Below are 18,883 nucleotides of genomic sequence, written 5' to 3' on the forward strand. Positions count from 1 at the left end.
ATGGACTTTTGTTTGCAGGGAGTTTTTTTTTTATTATTACAGATTCTATTTCACTTCTAGCAATCAGTCTGTTCAAATTATCTGTTTCTTCTTGGCTCAGTTGTGGTTGGCTGTATTTTTCTAGAAACTTGTCCATTTCTTCTACATTGTCCAATTTTTTGGCATATAACTATTTGTAGTATTTTCTTTTTTTTTTTTGTATTTCTGTGGTATCAGTTGTTGTTTCTCCTCTTTAATTTCTTATTTTGTTTATTTGGGTCCTCTCTTCTTTTTGGTAAGCCTGGCCAGGGGTTTGTTGATTTTGTTTATCCTTTCAAACAAACAGCTCTGGGATTTATTGATCTTTTCTATGTTTTTATTTCTCTTTTATTTATTTCCTCTCTGATTTTATTATTTTCTTCCTACTGTTGACTTTGGGTTTTGTTTGTTCTTCATTTTCTAATTCTTTTAGGTGTTAGGTTAGGTTGTTTATTTGAAATTTTTCTTGTTTCTCAATGAAGGCCTGTATCGCTATGAACTTTCCTCCTAAAACTGCTTTTGCTGTAACCCATAGATGTTGTAAGGTGGTGTTTTCATTATCATTTTGTCTCAAGATATATCTGATTTCCTCTTTGATTCCATCATTGACCCATTGTGTTTTTAGAAGCATGTTATTTAGTCTTCATGTGTTCTTTTTTCCCCCATTTTTCTTTCTGTGGTTGATTTATAGTTTCATACCATTGTGGTCAGAAAAGATGCTTGAAACAATTTCTAGTCTCTTAAATTTGTTGAGGCTTATTTTATGTCCTAGTGTGTGGTCTATCCTAGAGAATGTTCCATGCATGCTTGAAAAGAATGTGCATTCTGTGTTTTTGTTTTTGTTTGTTTGTTTGTTTGTTTTGGGTATATATTGTCCTGTAGATATCAATTATGTCCAACTGTTTTATTGTGTCATTTAGGATCTCTGTTACTTATTGATTTTCTGTCTGGAAGATCTGTCCTTTGATGTCAAGGGCTGTTAAAGTCTCCTACTATTGTGTTCTTGTCAACTTCTCACTTTATATCTGTTAGTATTTGTTTTATGTATTTAGGTACTCCTATATTGGGTGCATATATGTTAACAAGTGTAATATCCTCTTCTTTTAATGCCTCCTTTATCATTATTTAGTGTCCTTCTTTGTCTTTCTTTATGGGCTTTTTAAAAAGTCTCTTTTGTCTGATATGAGTATTGTCTACCCCCCACTTTCATGTCCTTTCCATTTGCATGAAATATCTTTTTCCATCCCTTAACTTTCAATCTATATATTTCTTTCAGCCTAAAGTGAGACTCTTGTAGGCAGCATGCTGTAGGTTCTTATTTTTTTATCCAATCTGCCACTCAATGTCTTTTGATTGGGGCATTTAGTCCATTGACATTTAAAGTAATTATTGATAGGTATGTATTTATTGTCATTTTAAACCTTGTTTTCCAGTTGATTTTGTAGTTCTTTTTTCTTTCTTCTTTTTGTTTTTACTTTTCTGGTTTTATAGTTTTCTTTTGTATTATAGTTGTGTTCCTTTCTTTTTGTTTTTTGTGACTCTTTTATTTTTTTGATTTGTGGTTATGCTGGTTTTCATGTATGTTAACCCATAACTATATCTACTTTTTGTAAACTGATAGTCATACAAGTTCAAACACATTCTAAAAGATCTACTTTTTTTACTCCCCTCCCCACACTTTGTGACTTTGATATCTTATTTTACATCTTTATGTTTGTCCATTTGCTATTATTATACTTACAATTGCTTTTACAAAAAATTTTAATTGTTTTTTAATCTATGTACTGGCTTAAGTTATCTTCAATCCTTTTACATATTTGCCTTTCCTATTATGTTTTTTCCTTTCCTATGGATTCTTTCTCTTTTCTGTTTAGAGAAGACCTTACAATATTTCTTTTAGGGTAGGTTTAGCACTGCTGCATTGTTTTGTTTTTCTTTGTTTCCCCTCCTATTCTAAATGATAATCTTGCTGGGTAGAGTATTCTAGGTTGCAGGCTTTTCCCTTTCAGGGCTTCAAATATATCATGCCACTCTCTTCTGGATGGCAAAGTTTCTGTACAGAAATTAGCTGATAGCCTTATTGGGACTCTGTTGTAAATGACTCTGATTTTTCTCTCACTGCCTTTAGAATACTCTCTTTTTCTTTAACTTTTTCCAATTTAATTATATGTTTTGCTGTGGGTCTGTTTGGGTTCATCTTCTTTGGGACCCTCTGTGCTTCCTATACCTAAATATCTGTTTCCTTCTTTAGGTTTGGAAAATTTTTAGCCATAATTTCTTCAAATACATTTTTGATCCCCCTTTCTCTTTCTTTTCCTTCTGGAACCCCTATAGTTTGGTGTGCTTTATATTATCCCATAGATCTTGTATGTTGCTTTCATTTTTTTCATTTGTCTTTCTGTCTGCTGATTGGGTTATTTCCATTATTCTATCTTCCAGATCACTTATTCATTCTTCTGTACTATTTAGTCTGCTATTCATTGCTTCTAGATTGGTTTCTATCTCAGCAATTGTATTGTCTAATTTTGATTGGTTCCTCTTTATAGTTTCTAGTACCTTGTTACAGTGATCTGCACTTCTTTTGATAATCTTTCTTAATTCCTTTAGTATTTTTAGTACTTCCTTTTTGGACCTGGGGTCTGGTAGAATGGAGAGGTCTCTTTCATTGTTTGTTCTTTCAGGGGATTTCTCTTGCTCTTTTAATTGGCAGTAGTTCCTGTGCTTTTTCATTTTACTTAAGTTTCTCTGACTCTGTATTTAGGAGAAAAAGTTATCTACTGTGTTCTTGAAGGCTGTTTTTCTGTGGCAGCATCCCTGTGTAGACTGTGTGCATCCAAAATTTTTGGTGTGAGGACTGTTTTCAGTATGGATGCCAGCTATGTCTTTCCTCAGAGTGTGCTGGTCATTGTCCCCTTGGTAGGAGGTGTATTTTTTGTTGTGGTGATTAGAGCCTGCACTGGTTGTTGGGCAAATCCTCCTCTTTGCTCTATGGCTGTCACAGCCCTGTCAGGGGCAGGGTCTGGTCCCCAGTTGTTGGAGTAGAAGCCCCCAGATCTGGCTGTAAGCTGTGGTGTGAGGTAGGTGGGACTGGAGCCCTCCCACTGGGAAATGAATCGCTGCATATTCCTCCCACAGGGCTTTTTACCATGGACATGAGATTCTGTTACACTGCCCACCACCCTCTGTGTGGATCAACAAAGTCCACTGCTCGTGGACCCGTCTCCAGACTTGGCTCCAATACCCTGCCTCCCATGAGTGAGCCCTCACAAAGCCTGCCATGGCCAGAGCTGCATGCTATTATGAGAACAGCGACAGTGGGTATCTTATGGCAGACCCACATCCCACCCTGCATGTGCTGATAATGGGGCTCCTATGGCAGACCTGTACCATTTTGCACATGTTAACAATGGTGGCCTGGACCACACCCTAGGCCCTTCAGGCTGTCTCTGCACAGCTAAACTGAGTCTTCTCTCAGGGTCTGTACTCTGAAACCCGAGTTTCAGTACCTAGCCACTGCACGTACTAGCAGGCACGTGTTTCAGGCTGGGAGGTGCGGTGACCACGGCAGCCATTACTGCCAGTCTCTCTTTGCCCTGATTGCTAGCAAACCAGCACCTGCACACTCCTCTTGAGCAAAGTACAGGTGACTCCACCACCATATATGCCCAGGTGGACCTCCCTGCCAGTGAAGGGGATTCCCAGGGCAAGGGAACTTTTCCTCTTTCACAGCTTCCTCCCAGGGGCACAGGTTCCATTCCAATTCCTTCCTTTTTTTTTTTTTTCTTTTTTCATTCTACCTGGTTATGCGGGGATCTTTCTTGCAGTTTTGGTTGTATAAAAGATCTTCTGCCAGCTTTCAGTTGGTTTTCTGTGAGAATTGTTCCACATGTAGATGTATTATTATGTGTTTGTGGGGGGAGGTGAGCTCCACATCCTACTCCACCATCTTGATCTCTGTCCCTGAAAGATTTTTTTTAAGTTGGCAAGAGTTAAAATATCACCAAGACAATTATCCAAGGTATGTAGTGCTTTTTTATTTTGCAATATCTTAGATTCACAGAAAAGTTGTAGAGATAGTACAGAAAGTCTCCCTACACCCTTCACTCAGCTTCCCTCATGTTCATGTCTTACATAATAGATACATTTATCAAAACTGAGAGGTTAACGTTGGTACAATTAAATTATAGACTTTATTTGGATTTTACTAATATCCTTTTTTTGTTCCAGCATCCAATCCAGGAGACCACATCATTATGTTTCCTCAGTGTCTTACCGTCTGTGACAATTTTTCAGAGCCTGCTGCTGTAAATCAGGGGTTCTCAGCCCTGACTGTCCACTAGAATCACTTAGGAAGCCTTTGAGGAGCACCAAGGCCAGAGCCACTCACCAATTACACCAGAGTTGCTGGGTGTGGCCGGGACCAGTATCAGTTTTTCTGTAGCTCCAGGTGATTCTGATGTGCAGCCAGCCAGAGTTAACATATCAGAATTCCTACTCATCCAGCCAAAGTTCTTCTTAGCATGAGCCAATGACTATTTATAACTTAATTTTTAATGACACATGAATATTTAAATACATTTCTTTCTTTTTTTTTTTTTTTAAACATCCCCATTGGAGTATAATTGCTCCACAACGGTATGCTAGCTTCAGCTTCACAACAAAATGAATCAGCCATATATATACATATGTTCCCATATCTCTTCCCGCTTGAAACTCCCTCCCTCACACCCTCCCTATCCCACCCCTCCAGGCGGTCACAAGGCACCGAGCTGATCTCCCTGTGCTATGCGGCTGCTTCCCACTAGCTATCTACCTTACGTTTGGTAGTGTATATATGTCCATGCCTCTTTATCGCTTTGTCACCGTTTACCCTTCCCCCTCCCCATAGCATTTCTTACATAGTGCTTACTAGTGCTTTATAACTATTTTATGACATCAGAACATTGCAGACAAAGGTTGTCTCTTTTAATTACCCCTCAGTTATAGGGATAATTAAAAGAGACTTCCCCTTCTCCAGAAACACAGACACTCACCCTTATGACTTTGGTTTGTATCTTTACTGACTTTTTTCTATGATTTTTCATCAAAACATTAGGAAACAAGATGGCACGGTGTGTTTATGGTTTTAAATGGTATCATATGTAACATTCTACAGTATGTTTTTTCACTTGATATGTCTCAGAGATTTATCCACATTGTGATGTATAAGTCTAGCTCATTCATTTTAATAGTTTCATAGTATTTCATAGTATGAAAATACACTAACTTGTTTATTTATGGACATTTAACTTATATCTCTGTGTTTGCTCTTGCAAGCCCTGCTGCCATGTGCATCCTTTGGTATGTCACAGAATGCTCCTTACAGTATAGCATTTATGTCAATAAATACAACACCATCTGGTTTCCAGCATGTTTCTATGTAAAAGAATGAATATCTAGAAATAGAAGTGTTAGACCTCAAAGGGTGTGGAGTCTGCATGTTTTGTTTTAGTTGATATTATCTTATTCCCATCCTTACCAGCTTTCCCAATTGATTCTCACTTTACTCTCCCAGAAGCAGTGTATGAGAGTACCAGTTATCCCAACATCTTTGCCAACACTTAATTTATCAAACTTTTTAATGCTTGCCAACAAACAGGTAATAAATGTTATCTCATTCATTTAATTTTCATTCAGTGACTATTTTAATAGAACTGTAAAACACCAGAGTTGAAAGAGACCTCATTGATCATATAGTCCAACCCCTCTGTTTAAAGAAGAATTTTTTAAATTGCATGTAAGTAATACATGAACACATTATCATGATGAAAGTCTAAAATGAAATTGCAATGTATTGAATAAAAATGAAAGTCCTCTTTTGCATCTTCCTCTGACCCCCTTACTGAGAAGTAAACTAATGTTGATTTGTTGGTATATTATGATGGCTCATTTACTACATATGTATCAATACATGCATATGTAAATGCACAAAAAATATAGCAGGTGGTGATGGTGTTTTATGTAAAAGGAATATAGCTCTGTGTATTTTTCTGTGGTTATCATTTTCTCAAAACAACATATCTTAGAAACCTTTTCATATCAGCACACAAAGTTTAGTCTATTTTTAAACTGTTGCCTAAAATTCTATAGTATGGCGTGTATTAGCTATTTATTGCTGTGTAACAAATTATCCCCCAATTTAGCACTTTAAAACAACACACATTTATTATCTACTCAGTTTCTGAGACCAGGAATCTGGGAACAACTTATCCTGGTAGTTCTGGATCAGAGTCTCTCGTGAGGTTGCAGTTGAGCTGTGGGCCAGGGCTACAGTCAACTGAAGACTTGGCTGGGAGTAAAGCATTGGCGTATAAGGTATAAGCCATCACTTACATGGGTATTGGCAAGAAGACTCAGTCTTTCTGTGCATGGGGCTTTCTATAAGGCTGCTCACAACAAGGCAGCTTCCTTAGTGATGAGAAAGAGGGAGAGAACCCAAGATGGAAGCTGATGTCTTTTTATAGCCTAAGTTCAAGAATGGCATGCCATCACTCTGCCATGTGCTATTGGCTATTGGTCATGCATAACAACCCTGGTTCAATGGGAAAGGACTACACCTGGGGCAATACCAGGAGGCGGGGTCATTGAGGGCCAACTTGGATGTTGGCTACCACATCAGGTTACTGTGGTGGTTTTCAGGTTTTCACAATCACATGCAGCGCTGCCATGAACATACTTGGTCATGCTTCTTGATGCACCTGAACTTCTCTCCAAGTCTTAAAGTAGAATTGTGTTCTTTTTCATTTTCAAATAGGGAAATTGAAACTAGAGAAAAGCGACTTCTCCAAGGTTACACTGCTAGTCCCCTGTTAGTCCAGGATTACAACTTCAATCACCTGACTTTCAGTCCATTCCACCTCCAGAGCCTTTCTGTGGGCAAGGTAAATATGGGCTGAGATTTCAAAACATAACCTGAGACAAAGCCTCGCTGGTAATTGTCAACGGTCATTTCCCAGAATACCAGCAAACGTGTAACGGCAAATGTTGCTTTGTAGGTGCTAAATATACGTCCCTGCACTCAAAGGCTAGCTTAGCCAATGTGTGAATCCCTGGTCTGCCTTGATTAAAAAGAAGCTGGTGGAAACAAGGAATCCTTTCTGTGCCATAATCAACAGAAACACTGGAGTCAGACAGACCTGTATTTGAATTCCAGCTCTAGCTCTATGACTGTGAACCAGCCACATAATTCCTCTGATCCTGTTTTTTCACCTATAAAATGGGAACGTGCAGAGTACCTATTGCACAGGGTCGTGCTGAGGATTACTCGTGCTGATATATGTGATGCGCCAGCTCAGGGGCTGGCCTGCTCCATGGAGGAGCACCATGGGGCTGCTATTCTCTGTACTTTTCCTGGCGGACCCACTTTAGCTATCCATCAAGCTTCCTGAATGAATGAACTACAATTTTCTAACAATAAGTGATGCAGACAGAGCCTAGTTTATACCCTTTTCACATCTCCTGATTCTCTGCTGTTTACACTGACCGCTATATTGTGGCCTGTGTTTCCTGTTGCAAGTGATCCAGATATTTGGTGAATGGGTGTGCCGTAAGCATGGAGCCCACTGAGGGCTGCCCCTCCAGCTCGGTACACAGTGCTCTTGCTGGCCCAGGTGTGGGTGGTAGTTGTCTATGCTACTCTCCCGTCAGGCCTAACCTGAATCTTCCTCACCTCTGCGACTCTAGCTCCAGCAGAGGGCCCCAGCACCTTAGAAGTGTCTGGAATGAATGAATGAATAATTGAATGAATGAAAAGAGATCAATTTAACCAAATCAAGTGAAATAGGGGTTGTCATAATGGACATCTTTGGGACATCAGATAATCACCTGGATTCTGATTTAAGATGTTAAGATGTTTGGGGGATGTGGAATAACTGAGTTCTCAGATGTCCAACAGAAGGAAGGAGGGTAGAGTAGGACAAGAAGATGGAAGAGGGGCAGGTGGGGAGCTAGCTTCTATGTGGTCATTTTATGGTGCCCTTGGGACTTACAGAATAGACATCATCTACTGGGTGGAGCTTGAGAGAGACACCATGACTTTTCACCAGCTGATAAGCAAATGGACTTTTGACCATAGGTCACTGGATTTCCTTGAGCTTCAGGAAAGAATTTCTGGGACCCCAACTGTTCTTTAGCATGTAAAGGACACACAGGGTTTCTGGCCAGCACCAGACAAGGACAGAGATGTATAGATATAAAGGGGAAGTGATAAATGTCACAGGCAAGTGATTCCCAAGGCCATTACCAGAAGGACACAAGCATTCTCTCTCTTTTAGGATCCTGGAAGGTCCAATGACACCCCCACAGGGAACATGTGAGTTTCGCTTCCCAACCCTACCCCTCGCCCCAGCATTTCCTCCACAGCCCCGAAGAAGACCCAGCTCCTGGAGGGAGGCTGGCTCACTGGCTTCAGTGGCAAAGACTCATTTCCTCCTCTGCTTGGGAAGCTGTAGGGAGCCAGACTGGGTCCATCAGCTGCCCTCGCTGGCTCAGAGGGAGGTGCACCCCTGGAGGGACCTAGGTGGGAAGGGCAGGGGATCCAGGGTACCCATGCAGCGGTAGCGTTCAGCGCAGCCACAATGCCACTCCTGGCGAGGCTCCGTGGGGCACGCCAGGCACTAACCCTGACAGGCAAAGGCCTGCACAGGCCAAGTTTCACACAGTGCTCTCGCTCCAAACCCCTCCACTGTTCTTCCTCGGGAAGCTTCCTGTTGAAAGATAAATGTTTTGCCCGTGACCAAATGGATTGATATTTATTTATTTTCCTTTCCTTCCAGGCCTGCGCCAGCCCAGACAGGTCAAAGGGCAGGATTCCAAGCAGCTGAGATGATCTCTAGAGAAACCTGGAACTTCCCTGTGACACAAGTGTGGCAGAAAGAGGCAGGCCCAGGGGTTGCCAGCACCCCACGATCCCTTGGCAAGTGGGGTACCCCTCAGGGTGGGAAGGGGCCCCTACCTGTTTGGTGAACCTGGCCACTGGTTCCTGAATCTCTGCTTTCAAGGGCCTTGAGTGGCTTATGTCCCAAGAACATGGAGTCATCACAGAGCGCTTACATCCAAAATCCATTTTCCTTCAAAAGAGTGCCCTGGTCAGAGTAAGTAAAGGCGATCCTGTACACTTTGGTAAATCAGTGATTGGTCTATACTGTAACTGGGCCTTTAGAACTGACAGTGAGCTTCCCGATGTGATTCTCACAGGAGAGCGCTACAGAGTTCCTGGAAAATCCCCTGTCGACCCTGCCAGGAAACAGGTGTTCCACAGAGGTGACCGTGGCGGACAAGTAAAGACAATTCCAAAGTGTAAACATATTTTTTATAATTTAGATATAAAACGTCAGAAGAACACTGTACTCACCTTATACTCTGAAATAAATTGAACAAAACAGTGAAGTCAGACAAAGACAAATATTGTATAATACCACTTATGTGTGGAATCTAAAAAATAATACAATTGAATCTATGTACAAAACAAAAACAGACTCATGGACAGAAAACAAACTTATGGTTACCAAAGGGGAAAGAGGGCGGGGCAGGGATAAATTAGGAGTATGGGACTGACAGATACACACTACTAAACATAAAATAGACAAGCAACAAGGACTTGCTGTAATATGGCAACACAGGGAACTATATTCAATATCTTATAATAACCTGTAATGGAAAATAATCTGGAAATATGTATATAACTGAAGCACTTTGCTGTCCACCTGAAACTAACACAATATTATAAATCAACTCTACTTCAGTTTTTTAAATTGAGCATAATTTGATAGCTCAGGCCCACTGGGGAGGGTGGAGCAAGTGCCCCTACACAGGTGGCCCCCGAGAGTCCTGCATTTGAGTTCTTGCTGTGGTTGGCTTATTATAATTTTGTGACCTGCCCCTTTGTCAAGCTGTCAGCATGTGACCCTCAGCAGCTTCTCTACCTCCTTGAAGTTACTGCTTCCATGATTGGAGCCAAAATGTGGTACATGGGGAGGGGCCGAGGGGGCAGGGGAGGGGGCGAGGAAGTGTGGTTCTGCCTTCGTCCTCCATCCTGGAGTGTGTAACTTCTCTGCCGTGGACCCCAGGCTCCCCATCTGAAATACAGGGAATTAGAAAAAGTGACTCCGTAAGGCTCTAAGCTTGGTAATTCCCATGAAGATGCTCTGAAGTGATCTCAAACTCAGCGTATCAACCCAAATGAGATTAAACTGTGGTTGTCTGTGTAGCTGCCTCACTCCTCCTGTAATCGGTGCCCTCCTATGGGCAGGGACCATCTTATAGTCATCCTCCAGCGCCTGGCAGGTAGCAGGGCTGTGATACACAAGGGTGGACAAGCAAATGGACCGACCAGCTGAGACCGAAGCACTGATTCTCTCCAGCTGTGAACCTCTCACCTGTCTCCTCAGCTCAGTCACAAGCTCTCTGGGAGCGAAGAATAGATCTTTTCTTCACGAGGTCTCCAAGCAGGGCTGATGGGCACTCAGGGTGCACTTGTGTGTCCAGGTCAGTTGTTAAAATACTGAAAAACTTCCGTACAGTTGCTGCCTGAGCCCTAGAGTGCCCCCCACCCCTAGATGCCCAGCACCTCATCCAATGCCCCCAGCCCCCTGTCTGGCTGCTAAAGGGTGATGTCTGGCCTAGCAGGGCCTCCAGGACTCTGCTCCAGCTCTATGGCTGCATCCTTCTCACTGGTCAGTGTATTGCCGTGCTATCGTTAAATGTCCGAGTGATGGACCAGCCCGATGCAGATGATGGGGATGCAGCAGATGCCTGGTAAATGCTACTTGTTACCTGAGAATCGATATATGTGGGCTCTGGTCTCCCAGTGGACTGACGGAGTTCTCAGCAAGGAAGTGGGCAGTGTGCTGCCTGATGCCCAAAGACAAGTTTACAGGGTCCCTGGCTGGACAACATAAGGCCCTCCAAGGACCCCCGCAGGGGAAGGAAAGTACAGACTTGCTGTCCTTGCCACTCTCATCCCTGTCAATCCATCCGTCCATCCATCCATCTGTCCACCCGTCCACTGTTTGGGGCCCACACTTCAGGCACATCAGCTCCAGGAAGACCAGAGAGCAGGTCATGCCGTACAGTGAGCTGGGCCAGACGGGCAGGGGCAGTAGGAAGAGGTCAGACTTGGTGCTGGGGGTCGGAGTCGGGGTCGCTGGTCTGAGCCCCAGCCCTCTGACCAGCCTGGCGGCCAGACTCTCGGAGCCTGTATTTCCTCTTCTGCACAAGTAACAGAGTTAAACCTACTTTTAGCTTGTTGTGAGGCCTGGTGAGTCTAACAAAGGCTCTGATCTGGGCCCACAGTTGGGGCTTCTCCTCTAGATGGAATCTTATTTGGAGAAATCAGGACTTGAAAAATGACAGAGTGGTTACACAGGTATGTCTTGTTTGCAAAGACGCATCGAGCTGTACACTTATGTATGCCCTTCTGTATGCAAAGTAGATACAGTGAAAAGCTAAAACACCACACGTTCTCAGGCATCGAAAATATCATCAGGAAAAAAGTTGAGATGCTAAAACAGATAGCTGAGAAAAATCTAGGATTTTAGTCGGTTTTAGTCGATTTAGTCGATTTTAGCCAGGGGGTCGGTACATTCCAGGCCAGGGATCATTATAAACAAAGGTAGGACAGGCTTTTTCACAAGGCTGTGGGAGGACAGGGGTAAGGCGGGCACGGGGCCAGGACAAGGCCCTGAGCTATGTGAGGAGGTCTGTGTAAGAAGCCATGCAGCAGTGGGCAGGGGAAATGAACACCAAGAGCCTCTCAGGACCTCCCATGTTCCTGAAGCCTGGATGCCCCAAGGCAGGCAGAGATGGAATCCTCCGGACAACTTCTCTCTGCAACTCATCCAGCTCCTCTGCAGGCTATCTCCTCTGCGGGTGGAGGGGCCCAGGGCCTGGCGAGGCCACCCCTGTCCACGTGGGAAAAGTGGAGGTAGGTCCAAGAGACAGAATCTCCTTCCTCACCGTGGGGAGCGGAGGGGTGTGTGTCTCCTTCAGCTCCTGGGTCAGCCTTCCTGCCTGGGGCCTCAGAGAAGCCTCAGAGACAGGACCCCTCCTGTCCAGGGCCAAATCTTCAGATCAATGGGTTCATGCCACCGAGGTTGTGCAGACAATCCCCCACTACACCCCTCTCCTCCTGGAAGAGCTCTTTCTGGAGCAGCTGAAATGGTGTAGGTAACTTTCTGTGCTTTCCCAGGGAAGTCAGAAGTCAGAGACAGCCGGCCAAGCTCTTGTGGGTTCATTCATCTGGATACCAGATGGGAGGGGCAGAAAGAGGGCTCCTTAAAGCAAAAGGAAATGAGAGCTGAAGACAAAGTCTGCAAGCAGCCAGAGGCCCGCCCACCTGTAGCAGCCGAGGCTTGTTGGTCCCAAAATCTGTTCTCCACTGTTCCATGGGATATTTAGCTGAGAATATGGCCACTCAGAAGGAAGACTACATTTCCCAACGTTTCTTACAGTAGATATGGCCATGTGACTAACATCTAGTTAACAGGTAAGTGCCATTTCAGGGACGTTTATTTAAAGGGAAGAGATAGACCTTTTCTCCTTTTCCTCCTTGGTGTCTGGAATGTGGGTTTAATGGCTGGAACTGGAGCAGCCATTTTGGACCATGAGGTAATCTTGGGACTGAAGCAATATATAGAAAAGCAACAAGGCAGAAGGATACTGTGGGTTCTTGACCTCATGGAGCTGCTATACTAGCACTAGGCCACCTACCTCTGACTAGTTCTGTGAAAAGAAAGAGCCTTGTATTTTGCTTAAGTCATTTGCTGTTTTGGATTTCTCTGGTACTAACAGTCAAACTTAATATTACACCATTTTTCAAGGTGCAAATCCAGCCTCCTCCAAGAAACGCTGCCAGATGGTGTGTTGCTACTTGCAAAGTCCTTTCACATGCATTTAAAAAAATCCATTTCCTGTTTTCTGCACAATCACCTCTAGGTAAGTATTATTGCCAGCATACCACAGGTAAGGAGGAGGCGGCTCAGAGGGGTAAACGGTTTTCTGGTTTGGCAACTCTCTTCAGCTTAAATATGAGTTACTAATGCCTGTGTTGATCTCCCCTCCTGCCCGTGATCTTCTCCGTGGCCCAGAGGGGGCTGATTCAACTCTGATTCCCTCCAGGGCTGAGGGCTCCACCCACAGCTGGTGCTCTGTAAATTTGTGCCAAATTGATTTACTGTGTATGCAGCAAGTTCTCCTCCATCCAAAGACATTGATTTCTTCTAAACTCCATTTCTCTCTTTGACATTCTCTAAGAAAGGGAGAAAAACTCCAAGGAGAGAAGAGCTTGGTCCTTTTGGGTGAATCTTTGGCCTGTAGAGGGCCAGGTGGCCAAGGCTTGGTAGTGTATGAAGGGACCTGCTCTGGGGTGTCAGAGGACCCAGGACAAAGTACCAGGGACCCGGAGCTGGGGCTGCAAGAGGAAAGTGTGGGGAGGAGGGGCCTCTGAAGCTGGGGGCCTGGCAAGGGTTCCACCCAGCTCCCTTTCTGGGGGCAGGGAGGTGGGCATGCAGAGCCCAGGGAAAGCAATGAAAGGAGCTGGTTTCATAGCCAGATGGTTTTTGCAAGTATTACTTCATTGAACCTCACAGCACTCCTCTGGAGTTGGGTGGCAGGCAATTTCATCTTTTGAAGGGGATGGAGAGCTGAAGGAGGAGAAAGAAAACGAAATCTGGTGACCCGGCCATGAGGAAAAAACACTGCCCCAGATCTGCAAATCTCCTGCGGGGAGGGAGGGACCCAAGGATTCTACCTCATGATGAAAATAACTGTTCTCCCCCCATATTCAACCAATGGCTCTTTACTGGGTTCATAGGCCAGCAACTTTGATCTGCCCAACAATTCTTGGAGGACAGAGGCAGGCATTGCCCCTTTCAACAGATGAGGAACCTGAAACCCAGAAAGGGAAAGTGACTTGCCCAAGGTCACACAGCAAGGGCAGGGGCAAAACCAGGACTGCAGTCACTTCTTGGTCTTAGCAATGGAGAAGGGGCCTTGTGTGCCACAGGCTCCCATAACCATGCACAGATGTAACCTGGGACTTCAGACTCCTTCTTCTGGCACCTTCTTTTGACAAGGGCTTATGTAGGAGACTGGCTTCCCTGGAGAGACAGTACTGCTTGTCCTAAGCATCCCAAGACCCTACTTGGATGCTACTTTCTTCATTCATTCATTCATTCATTCATTCATTTATGGTTGCGTTGGGTCTTCGTTGCTGTGCATGGGCTTTCTCTAGTTGCGGCGAGCGGGGGCTGCTCTTCATTGCGGTGCGCGGGCTTCTCATTACGGTGGCTTCTTTTGTGGAGCACGGGCTCTAGGAGTGCAGGCTTCAGTAGTTGTGGCACGTGGGCTCAGTAGTTGTGGTGCACAGGCTTAGTTGCTGTGCAGCACGTGGGATCTTCCCAGACCAGGGCTCGAACCCGTGTCCCCTGCACTAGCAGGCGGATTCTTAACCACTGTGCCACCAGGGAAGCCCCTCGGATGCTACTTTCTTCAAGGAGTTGTCATTCATCTTCCTTCCCCCATGGTCCTCCAATACTTGTGACGCACTGTCTGTGCCCTGTCACTCGTGTCACATATAATCCTTGACCCAGGTCTTGGCTCTCTGACTACTGGGTGCACCCAGGGCATGACTGCCATGCCTGGGTACCCCTCACGCTCCTTGGGTATGAGAGACGAGTTGGAGTGACTTCCTGATGGAATGAAGTCAGCTGTGGCTGTGAGACGCTGGGCTGGAGGATGCCGCTAAGTGCCTGTGGTATACACTGGGCCCTGGGAGGGCAGTCTCGAAGGCTGGGGGTATGCGAAGGATTGGCAGCCTCTCAGCAGTGCTCTAGGCCAGGACTTTCCCTGAGGGGTTTGCAGAGCTAAGGAGAAGCGTCCATGAAACAACCCAGGGTCCGTCTCCCAGTGATTGTAGCTGCAGTCCTTTAAGAAACCTGCTAGTGGAGACTGTTTCAGATGCCCAGGAAGGGCCCCTTCTGCAAAGGAGAGGCGCCAAGCCAGACCCCATCACCCAGATGGGCCTTGCTGAGCTGCCCTGGAGTCTGTCTGTCCGGGGGCGATGGGCTCAGCCCCGGCAGCCACAGTCCCGTCACACTCTGCCGGGGCGCTGAGCAGTGTAACACCCTCCCCCAAATCCTCGGCTCCCACCTCCACGCCGTGGTTGATAGCTGTAAGTGTAATTTAAATAAATAGCAGCATAAGGCCAACCGCAACGAGTAATCTTATTCTATTTTTTTTTGCGGTACGCGGGCCTCTCACTGTTGTGGCCTCTCCCGTTGCGGAGCACAGGCTCCGGACGCGCAGGCTCAGCGGCCATGGCTCACGGGCCCAGCCGCTCCGCGGCATGTGGGATCTTCCCGGACCGGGGCAGGAACCCGTGTCCCCTGCATCGGCAGGCAGACTCCCAACCACTGCGCCACCAGGGAAGCCCCACAATGAGTAATCTTAAAACTAATAAGAACCTTAAGCCAAAAGGATCGTTTTCCCTCTTGTGTCTTAATGCTGCTTTCCGGGGTGGGGGCAGATGGCTGGCTGCTCAGGGGCTGGAGAGCAAACGAGGTGAGGGCACACGCCTCACCCTCACCCTTGGTCCTTCTCTGTCTTCCCAGACGTTTCTAAGTGTGATTTTTTTTGTTTGTTTGTTTTTTAACATCTTTATTGGAGTATAATTGCTTTACAATGGTGTGTTAGTATCTGCTTTATATCAAAGTGAATCAATTATACATATACATATGTTCCCATTATCTCTTCCCTCTTGCATCTCCCTCCCTCCCACCCTCCCTATCCCACCCATCTAGGTCACAAAGCACCAAGCTGATCTCCCTGTGCCATGCAGCTTCTTCCCACTAGCTATCCATTTTACGTTTGGTAGTTTTGAGGAACGCAAAAACGCTAGACACGCAGGCCCAGTCACATATATGAAAGAGATTCTCTCTTCATTTCTTATTAACTTCAGCCCACAACTTCCTCAAAGACATCTCCCAGGACTGCAGCATCTAAATGCTTCTGCACATGAACTTTATTCCTTTGATTTCCCCTTCATGGTGTTTCAGCAGGATTTTGCAGCAGCATTCTCACTCTGCTCAGCTCCCTGCCCCCAGCCCTCCTTGGAGGGCCCCTTGTAAAACTCCAACGGGGTCTTCACTCTCCTGCGTCAAATTCTTCCATGGCTCTCCAATACCCAGAGCAGGCTCTCAGCCTACACAGCAGAATCACCTGGGAGCTTTAAAACAAAATTGATGCTTAAGCCCCAACCAGACCAATTAAATCAGAATTTGGAGGGCAGGCACTAATCATTTCTTTTTTTTTTTAACATCTTTATTGGAGTGTAATTGCTTTACAATGGTGTGTTAGTTTCTGCTGTGTAACAGTGAATCAGCTATACATATGTATCCCTATATTTCCTCCCTCTTGCGTCTTCCTCCCTATCCCACCCCTCTAGGTGGTCACAAAGCACCCAGCTGATCTCCCTGTGCTATGTGGCTGCTTCCCACTAGCAATCTATTTTACATTTGGGAGTGTATATATGTCCATGCCACTCTCTCACTTCAGCCCAGCTTACCCTTCCCCCTCCCTGTGTCCTCAAGTCCATTCTCTACGTCTGCATCTTTATTCCTGTCCTGCCCGTAGGTTCATCAGAACCATTTTTTTTTTTTTTTAGATTCCATATATATGTGTTAGCATATGGTATTTGTTTTTCTCTTTCTGACTTACTTCACTCTGTATGACAGACTCTAGGTCCATCCACCTCACTACAAATAACTCAATTTCATTTCTTTTTATGGCTCAGTAATATTCCATTGTATATATGCAGGCACTAATCATTTTTAAAAGCTCGCAGGTAATTCAAATACAGAGCCATTGGTCTAAAGGGTAAAGTAAAGAGAGAGAAAGCTCCTCTAATCCAGAAGGAATTAGAGAATTAGCAAAGCACCATTTGCAACCACTGATAGAATAATGGACACCTGCAAGTCAATAGATGCTAAAACCATTGGGTGAGAGGTCTTTGAGGAGCAGGATATTCACACAGTCCCCAAATAATACTCTGTGTGCTGGGTATAAAAAGATGAGACTAGAACAGTGTGCTCAGAATGTGGTCCCCTGGGGTGGCAGCAGCATCACCACCTGGGAGCAAATTCTCGGGCCCACCTGGGACCCGCTGAATCAGAAACTCTAGCACTTGGGGCCCCAGTGATGGTTTAACACAGCCTCCAGGTGATGTGAGTTTGAGAACCACTTAGCTCAAGGACCTCTGGGGCGGGCATCACCAGGAGCTGCTCAGACCCGCTTAGGAAAGAAGGATTCATCATCCCTGGTGCTAAGAGCATGGTCAGACAGCAGCCTGCACGCGGCCCGTGAGGCTGGGCTGAGCTGAAGAAACCTGCCTGGAGCAAGATCTCCCCTCCCTCCAGGGCCGTCCCACAGTGGGTGAGTGATCAACTTAGTGGTATAAATGTCTGGGCCCTCCCCGCAACACAGGACAACACCGAAGCGCCCCCGCCCCCGCCCCCACCTCCGCTCCCAGCCCCTGGAGTCAGCTGAAGCCTCCACTTCTTCCCTTATGCAATCCTGCGTCCACCCTTCCCCCGCCCCCGCACAGGTGTGGCTCCTAACAGCTCTCGGCTGTACGACCCCGAGAGGCTGCTCTTCATCTCAGAGTCCATTTCCGAGAGAGGCTGTGCTGCAGCAGCTCCGGAGGGCTCTGCCCCGAGTAGTCTTCGGCAGCGCCGTCTGCTTCGTCCTCACCACGCGTATCACTCGCTCACTGTGTGCAGAGCCGGCAGCGGGGAACGCTAAGAGCATTTTTCCGTTCAGTTCTCAGGCCCACCCTGGGTCTCCGTCTCACAGGTGAGGCTCAGAGAGGTGAAGGTGGAGGGCCAGGGCTGGTCTCTCTGACGCCAGTATCACTCTTCTATCTACCAAGCTTCCATCTACTCACTCTCCTGTCTCCCAGGGGTGCCCACACTCATGAGGGTCTGTGGGGTCAGGGTGGGGTGTAGAGGGGCCGGGAACAGGGTCCCAGAAGCTTCATACACTCGGGGAAGTGCTGGGCTGACCCCAGGCTTTCCACGGTAACCCCTGAGCCAGCAGCCAGGGCTCTTCAGCCACTCAAACAAACAGTTCTGAGGGGGGTGCTTCCCTGGTGGCGCAGTGGTTGGGAGTCCACCTGCCGATGTAGGGGACACGGGTTCGTGCCCCGGTCCGGGAGGACCCCACATGCCGCGGAGCGGCTGGGCCCGTGAGCCATGGCTGCTGGGCCTGCGCGTCTGGAGCCTGTGGTCCGCAACGGGAGAGGCCACAACAGTGAGAGGCCCGCGTACCGCAAAAAAAAAACAAAAACAAAAACAAAACCAGTCGTGAGGGGAAGCAAGCACATGTATGTCTCTAATATAAGGCCGACTATGACGGGCACCAGGAATGAGAACCGGGAGGGGGCACAGAGAGGGCAACGGGAGAACTGGGGGAGACTTCCTGCGGCGGGTGAGGTGCTGGACACCAAGCAGAAACCCAGGAAGACCAAATACTTGGTGAGCCTGGGGTGTGGGGTGGCAGCCAGGCCACAGAGCAGCCGTGGCACAGAGACGGGGCCAGGGCCCAAACAGCTCTGCAGGGGCAGCTGCCCTGGGGGGCTGAGTGGAGGAGCTCCATGCGTGGGGAGGGCTTGCCCGGGCCCAGAAGGCGATGGGAACAGCTGCAGCTCATGCCCAGAAAGGGAGAAAGAACACAAGCCGATCCCAGGCCTCTCTACCCTCCTGGGAGATGCACGGTGGGGAGGGAAGGGCAGGGGGCTCAGAATCAGATGCTCTGGCCACATCTCGGCTCCGCC

The 18,883-nt window shown here is 46.5% G+C and overlaps 1 long non-coding RNA gene across 2 annotated transcripts in view; it reads left to right on the plus strand.

The window, feature by feature from the left end:
• LOC117196198 (uncharacterized) overlaps nt 1-17,644 on the plus strand; it is an 84,455-nt gene extending 66,811 nt beyond the window's left edge. The window contains exons 3-7 of one of the 2 annotated variants that reach the window (XR_007477633.1): nt 6,812-6,938; nt 8,331-8,368; nt 8,832-12,541; nt 12,876-12,990; nt 15,855-17,644. This is a non-coding gene — a long non-coding RNA (uncharacterized LOC117196198). Of the gene's footprint in view, nt 1-6,811; nt 6,939-8,330; nt 8,369-8,831; nt 12,542-12,875; nt 15,290-15,854 lie in introns of those variants that run through there. The other variant, XR_004476274.2, reaches the window with a different exon arrangement.
• Nucleotides 17,645-18,883: the final 1,239 nt, after the last annotated feature.

Source organism: Orcinus orca, chromosome 5 (assembly GCF_937001465.1).
Source record: "Orcinus orca chromosome 5, mOrcOrc1.1, whole genome shotgun sequence".
Classification (NCBI taxonomy): domain Eukaryota; kingdom Metazoa; phylum Chordata; class Mammalia; order Artiodactyla; family Delphinidae; genus Orcinus; species Orcinus orca.